Source organism: Ursus americanus, chromosome 3 (genome assembly GCF_024610735.1).
Source record: "Ursus americanus isolate L20-20 chromosome 3, mUrsAme1.1.p, whole genome shotgun sequence".
Taxonomy (NCBI): domain Eukaryota; kingdom Metazoa; phylum Chordata; class Mammalia; order Carnivora; family Ursidae; genus Ursus; species Ursus americanus.
Genome location: NC_142129.1, coordinates 50,223,685 through 50,231,410, shown reverse-complemented (window position 1 = coordinate 50,231,410; position 7,726 = coordinate 50,223,685). Strand labels below are relative to the sequence as shown.

The 7,726-nt window shown below is 45.0% G+C and overlaps 1 pseudogene; it reads left to right on the top strand.

The window, feature by feature from the left end:
- Positions 1 to 291: 291 nt before the first annotated feature.
- LOC123789168 (keratin, type II cytoskeletal 7 pseudogene) lies at positions 292 to 6,949 on the top strand (annotated as a pseudogene).
- The last annotated feature ends 777 nt before the right edge of the window (positions 6,950 to 7,726 follow it).

Here is a 7,726-nt window from a genome sequence, read left to right as displayed (position 1 = left end):
GTCTCTGAGAGTGGGAGGCATGGTTGGATTGTGGATGTTTTGGAGGTAGAGTCAACAGGATTTGTTAATGAATTGGATGTGGGGTGTAGGAGAGCAGAGTCAAGGGTGACCCCAAGTATCTGGATGAGCCATGACAGCATGGAGTTACAGATGCCATTAATAGTGGCTAGTCTGGAGAACTTCGTTTAGGACAGTTAGCCTTGAGAAGCCCACTGGGCATTCAAATGGAGATTCCTTATGTTACAAATATTGAAATATATATCCTAAATATATATATATATATTCACCTCCTCTTCCACCTGGCTTTAATCTGTTCCTAGAAATTTTGAGGGGAGAAAAGTCTTCTGGACCAAGTGTCTGCTTTGGATTTGATGTGGTCTTAGGGACATAATGGCAGGGAAAATGAAGGAGAATAGTTTAAGCCTGTCATTTTATGTTTTCCTGAACATCCTTTGATTATGTTACTTATGCCTCAGAACAGCTGAGAGGTGGTGGTTCAGAATCTTTGTTACCATCCGAGGGGGAAGAAGGGAGGCTCACAAAGGCTGAATGATTTGACTGAAACTGCATAATTAATTAAAGTTGTTGCCGAAATGAAGATTTATGCCATGGAGCTCCCCTGTGCTGTCTCTCTCATCCCCTCCTGCCTGGATGAATGTTCTAGTGCAGCCAAAGCCATTCCCTGGGCAGCTCTTCTTAGCCTGGCTTGGGAGTCTTGGAGCCTGGAGCTCTTCACACTGTGTCTTCAAATGACTCTCTGAGATACCAAGTGTGAGCCACCACAGAGTCCCAGGACCTTACGGGGCTACTTTATTGAGAGGGATGGTGTCTACTGACATTTCTAAACAGCTTCTGTCTAACGTCTTGCAAAAACTTGCAACTGATGGAGCAAAAGACCCTCTCATTACTATGGCAGTAACTGAGTAAGTGAGTCACTCACTGGCCCAAGGCCAAGTTCAGCTGTCAGGTGCCTGAAAGCTGTGAAGAGAAGATAATGCATTTTCCTCTCCAGGGAGAAGAGAAAACATGTTTCCCTCTTTCATCTGTGTCAAGGTTATCAACTTAGCGGTTGTCTGAGCTTATAAAACTGAGGTTAAACTTCCATGAGCATTTATTGCCTTTTTTATTTTTAGTACAGTAATGTATTTTTAATGTTGTTCTGTAAAGTGTTAACTGTCTTTGTTCAGTAACTTGCACATAGGAGTCTTCTGCCCTATATGCATTATAAAATGCTTATATAATATGAAACACCTAGCATAGATTTGGTGTTGATACATGGTTAACAGGTTAAGAATGAATTGTTTTACTAGCCATTGAGAACTGAGTCCTTGAGACCATCCTGGAAAATCGTAAGGATGTGATTTGGCTTTACAGATATGGTAAAATACTAAGGACGAGGAATAGTAGGAACCATATGAAGTATAGAGAATGCAAGGGGAAAAGAGTATTTTAAAATTTTCTTTCTATAAAGAGCACCCTGATAATGCCACCCTACATGGGGCAAATGCCAGGCTTTTTATATTCAGTGGAGATGCACAGCCTGGTGCAGAAAGCCTTAAGTGTTTCAAAAACAACCATAATTACTATGTCTTTGCTTGTCACCAAGGGGGACTCTGAGACCTGGTTCCAGCACCAGTACCTTTCCATGATGCGGGGCTTGGTTTTGCCTCGTTAGTGAAATAAGGTGATCAGTAGTGATTGTTGGCAGAACTCATGAAAGGGTGGACAGATGCAGGGATACTTTTGTAAATGTCTTGAAACAATATGCAATTCATGTATGGATGATTACAGTGGTTTGAAAGATGGTCTCCTTGCTTCCTCTGGGGGTAGTGGGATGCACAGTTTTGTCTGTCTGTGGATTGAGAACCGGACCGGCTTTTCCTTTAGTTTGATAGTGGCCACCCTGCTGGGCCCACAGTTAGAAAGCTTTTCACCAGTTCAGGGAATACGCAAAAGCAGCATTGAAGCTAAAGAGAGAATAAAGGCAAATAAAGCTAAAATCAGAAAAGGGGAGTTCAGCATGAAATGCAAATGTAAAAAAGGTGTTATTATTGCCCTCAGAGTTCATGCTCAAGTTAGCCAAGGTATTTGTTTGCTGGACTTTTGGTAGGTTTGGGAGCTCAGAAGAAAAGTAAGCCTGGAGAACCAGGGAGCCAGGCTGCATCTTATATGTAAACTAGCCACCTAACTTCTAACCCCCTGAGCAGAGCTGGCCCCTGACCAGCAAGGACAGAACTCTCCTGTGTGCAGCACCAGAGGCCTTCAGATCTCCGAGACAGACTCATGTTATGAATCCTACAAAAAGAATAGAAGATCATTGCTATTAGACTAGAAACAAATAAAATACAAGATGTCTAGTTATATGTGTATTTTCAAGACATGTAATGTTTGGGACATGTACTAAAAATTATTATTTATCTAAATTTCAAATTTAACTGGGCATCTTGTATTTTATTTGGTATATCTGGCAACTCTGTATCAGGCTAACCTATTACAAATGATGATAAGGGAATTCGGCTCCCTGGCACCCACTGCTCGGTCCAGCCTGGTCTAGCCAGTATGTCCATCCACTTAAGCTCCCAGGCCTTTGGCTTGGGCTCCAGCGCCTTTCTGGGGTGAGGTACCCAGGTGTGCCTGAGCTCTGCACACCCCAGTGGCTTCAGCAGCAGTAGCCTCTACATCCTGGGTGCCTTGTGGCCATGTATGGTCCTGTGCTCCCCCTACGCAGGCCCAGCGGGCACTGGCATCCATGAGGTCACCATCAATCAGAGCCTGCTGGCCTCATTGCAGGTGGACATTGACCCCTGCATCCACCAGGTTCACCAGGAGGAGTGCGAGCAGATCAAGACCCTCAACATCAGTTCCCTCCTTCATTGATAAGGTGCAGTTTCTGGAGCAGCAGAAAAAGCTGCTGGAGACCAAGTGGGCCCTGCTGCAGGAGCAGAAGTCAGCCAAGAACAGCTGCCCGCCAACCCCCCATCCCCGGCATCTTTGAGGCCCACATTGCTGGCCTGTAGAGGCAGCTTGAGTCGCTGCATCTAGATGGGGGGACACCTGAAGGCAGAGCTGCAGAACATGCAGGATGTTGTGGAAGACTTCAAAAACAAGTACCAAGATGAAATTAACCATCACCGGCTGCTGAGAATGAGTTTCCGGTGCTGAAAAAGGACACGGACACTGCTTGCATGAACAAGGTGAATTTGGAGGCCAAGGCAGATGACCTGACCCATGAGATCAACTTCTTCAAGACCTTCTATGAGACAGAGTTGCCAGAGCTGCGGTCCCAGATCTCAGACGTATCTGTGGTGCTCTCCATGGACAACAGCCACTGCCTGGACCTGGATGGCGTCATCGCTGAGGTCAAGGACCAGAAGAGGTGGCCAACTGCAGCCGAGCTGAGGTTAAGGCCTGGTACCAGACCAAGTTTGAGACCCTGAGGCCCAGGCTGGGAAGCACGGGGACGACCCCTGGAGTACCCCACTGAGATTGCAGAGATGAACGGTGCCATTCAGAGGTTACAGGCTGAGATCAACAGCATCAAGAACCAGTGTGATAAGTTGGATGCTGCCATTGCTGAGGCTGAAAAACACGGGAAGCTGGCACGTAGGGATGCACACGCCAAGCAGGAGGAGCTGGCGGCTGCCCTGCAGCAAGCCGAGCAGGACATGGCATGGCCGCTGTGCGAGTACCCGGAGCTCATGGACGTCAAGATGGCCCTGGACATTGAGATTCCCACCTACCCCAAGCTGCTGGAGGGCGAGGAGAGCCAGTTGGCGGGAGATGATGTGGAACTTGTGAACATCTCTGTGGTGGACTCCACTAGTCTTCAGAGGAGCCATGGGCAGCAAGGAGCTTCTCGAGTGGTGGAAGGCCTGAGGTCACCAAGTCCTATTCCATTGGGACCTCAGCTGCCATCCACAAGCGTAGGAAAATGAGCCCTGGTGTACAGAAACCCGTACCCCTGTCCTTCACAGTCACAGGAGGACTCCCATCCCTGGTCTCAAGACTGCCAGGAAGTCTGAAAAATGATATCAGAATAGTTCCCAATAAACCACCCTTTCTGAAAATAAAACAAAACAAAACCCCAAAACAAAACCAAAAAACAAACGATGGTAAGAGATATTACCAGCTTAAGAATAATAAAATCAAATGTCCAGAGATGTCATGTATTGGTGAGAACACTACTATTATGTGTCTATAGGAGAAATCCAGTACTATTTCACCTTTTTATTAGTGAATGAATAGTAAACATTATTAAAAACAATACAAACCCTCCTTTTAAAAATATTTCTATAATCCTCATTTCCCTCTAAATTCTGATATCCCAGTAATCATTGATTTAGGATTTTTACAGGTAAATATGGATTTGAAATAGTTCTCCTTTCTTTGAAATGAACCCAGCTAGAGTACATTTGCAGGGATGCTGTGTCCATACAAGGCCCCATCAGCGAGTGAAGTGGGCAGAAAAAGTCTGACAGGGGTGGGATTGAAGTCACGCCTTGTCTGATAGGCAGAGCCTGACATGGGTTTATATTGGCCAGCAAGACTGTATCCTTCACCTCTCTTCCATGTTCTTCACTGTCCAAGTCATCCTTTAATTTGGAAGTCTTGCTGGGTATGTTCTTATAACAGATTAGATGCATATTATATTAAAACTAAGTGTTGATAATTTTGATCAGTGTTGATAGTTTTCTGTTTCCTAATCCTGTCACTATGTCATAACAAGGGAAGAAGTGTTGCTTTCCATATTACATAGATGGAGGATTTAAAATGTGTTGAATGATGACCCTTGTGGCTGATCTTCTTCTGTCTACTCCTTATATGTTGGTTCTTTCCCAGAATCTATCATTGATCCATTTCTCCTCTTATATTATTATATTCTTTCCCTGGGTGATCACATTTACTCTTACAGCTTCTGTTGATGACTTCCAAGTTTCCAGTCATTGAATGCACACTTATTTAGCACCTGCTAACAGTCCAGGTGCTGAGGACTTAAATGTGAGTAAGACACAGTCTCCCTCCTGTTGCTAATGTGCCAGCTGCTTATTTGACATCTCTCCTTAGATGTTCAGTGGGTATGTGAAAGCATCTTCTCCAAAACAAATCTATTATTCTCTGCAATTCCTTTTTCTCCATTATCAATGCAGTTATCCAAGTCTAGAGGTAAACCTTTATTTCTCCCTCTATCAAAGCCCCCAACCAATTTGGTAGTTCTTTCCAAAAATTTCCTAGGAGCAGAGGGCAATGATTAGAACTTTGGAGTGAGGTTGCCCAAGTTAGACTCCTGGCTCTGCAGATTTGCTATCTGTGGGACCCTGCCTCATTTTTCTTATCTGAAGATTAGGAATAATAAAGGTACCTGACACAAAGAGCTTTTGTGAGCTTTAAATGACTTGACCCATATAGAGTCAAGTGCCTGGCACATAGGAAATATTATCTATTAAAATTATTATTGTGCATCCTCTCTTTGCCATCACGACTGACTTAGTTTGAAGAATCATTGTCTCTCACCTGGATTATTGCAATTGCCTCCTACCTGTTTTGCTATTACCAGTCTTTCTGCTTCTTACTCATTTCCCACACTAACCCCAGCATTCACTTTTAAAATAGAAATCCGTTTTACTTCTTAACATCCTTTGGTGACTTCTTAGTAGCTTCAGAATAAAGTATAAAGTTCTCAGTATGATCTATAAGGCTCGTTATGACCTGACTTCTGCTCACTTCTCCATTTTTCACTTTCTACTTTGCATGCTTTAATATAACTGTTTTGAATCTTCCTCATTCTCATCCCTCCGTCCCATCTGGCAACTTTCAACTCATTTTTCCAGATTGACCTTAGGCATCATGTTTTCTGAGAGCCTTCTGCAACCCTCCATGTTGGGATTAAGAGTGCTTCTATCATGCTGGTGAAGCTGTCCATGCATCAGTAGCATCCAGGCTCCTGGGATTGCATCACCGGCACCATGTTGCCTGCTTTGTCTTTTTCATAGCCAGTCTGTCTTTTTTAGATCCCCATGGGCAGGAAGGGGCCAGAAGAGCTCCAGAAGAGTTTGGGGCACATGTACTAGGTAGTCTTAATGATGAAGGCAAGGATCCCCTACTGGAGCCCTCAAATGCTAAGGATGGTGCTTTGTGTACATTCTGTCATGTTTCATGGCTGCAGTCCTATCAAGTAGGTACTATTGTTATATACATTTTACATTAGATGGAACTGAGGCCTAAAATCACACTGTTCATAATTGGCAGAGTGGGAGTTTGGACTCAAAACTTGCCTGCGGAAAAGCCTGTGCTTTTGATCTGAGCTCTGTTTAGGACTCCTTCCCTGTCTGCCCTCCAGTGGCACCCCCAGGCTATCTGGATTATTTCCTCAGCACCAGTTCAGGAGAGACTAGGAGGCTTTGAGAGACCCCAAGGTGGTGTCTAGGGCTCAGTGTATTGCCAATTTGGAATGGGGTGCATGGTGAAAATGCCCACAAAGCTCAATAAACATGAGTCCTTGTGTTGTTATTGGTGTAAAGAAAGTGTTTACACCCATTGCTAAAGCTATGTAGTGGTGGAGGTGAGGTTGGGAGGTTGAGAGTAGCTGAAATGTGAACTGAAGAAAGTATAAGTCAGCTGTGAAAGCTAAGAGTGGTGTTACTCTGAAGGTTTGAGTGAGTAATCTATTTTCTTATTTCTCTCTCTGCCCTTTCCTCGTCCCTTTCCCTGTTCAAGCAAGGGTCTAGTCCCGTGCTCATTAAACTCAGGGGAAGCAGGTGGCAGGGCAGAAAGCAGAAATCCTAGCTTTTGCTTTTAAAAGCCTAAGCCCCCTAGGGGCGCGTGGGTGGCTCAGTTGGTTAAGTGTCTGCCTTTGGCTTGGTCGTGATCCCAGGGTCCTGGGATTGAGCCTTCGGTGGGGAGCCTGCTTCTCTTTCTCTGTCTGTCAAATCGATCAATCAATCAATCTATCTATCTATCTTAAAAAAAAAAAAAAAAGCCTATGCCCTGAAGAGAAGATTCATGGCATGGGTAATGTATCTTGATAAGAAACATGGAGGGAGAGGAATTTCCTCCCTTTTGAAGACTGTCATTCCTGTTTATAGTGGATGAGAGTAGAGGAGTCTATGGATCCTGAGGGAGGGACCTGGCCCTCTCTTCTCGGAAGTGTGCTGAGAAAGTGATGCTTATGTGGTTTTATCCAGGGTGACCTATAGAGTGATCCAAGGTCTCAGGAGCAGCCTGCAGTAGAAGCAAGGAGGCTCACTCAGATCTGAAGAAGCCATGCTGTGAAGTATGACTTGATGACCAGAAGGTCCCCTAGTGCCTTGGTGCCCCAGAAACACCTTCTCTCTGGACACAGAGATGAGGGTTGCCAAAACAGCCTGAAATTGAGTTTCTGCCAGCCCTGGACTTAGTGCTCAAATAGAAATTAAGCAAACATTCAGATCATATCAGCAGTTCTGGCAGGCGATCTCTGCCTTGTGCCTAGCTGGAAGCACCCAGGTGTCCGGTCCAGGTGGACAGCTTTGTAAGGTGTCTTATTCCAGAAGAGGTACTGGTGGCCTGAAGGGGCAGGGGCTTCTTGGCATTAGGCTCAGAAGCTGCCTGCCAATCAGTCTTTTTGCCGGTGGGCTCTTTGAATAAACCATGGAAGCTGTAGGACCAAGACCTCTGTATTTCTTTTCCCTCTAACAGTCCTGAGAAGCGGCACACAAAGGGCAGGAGGCAATAAATAGATGAAAGAGGA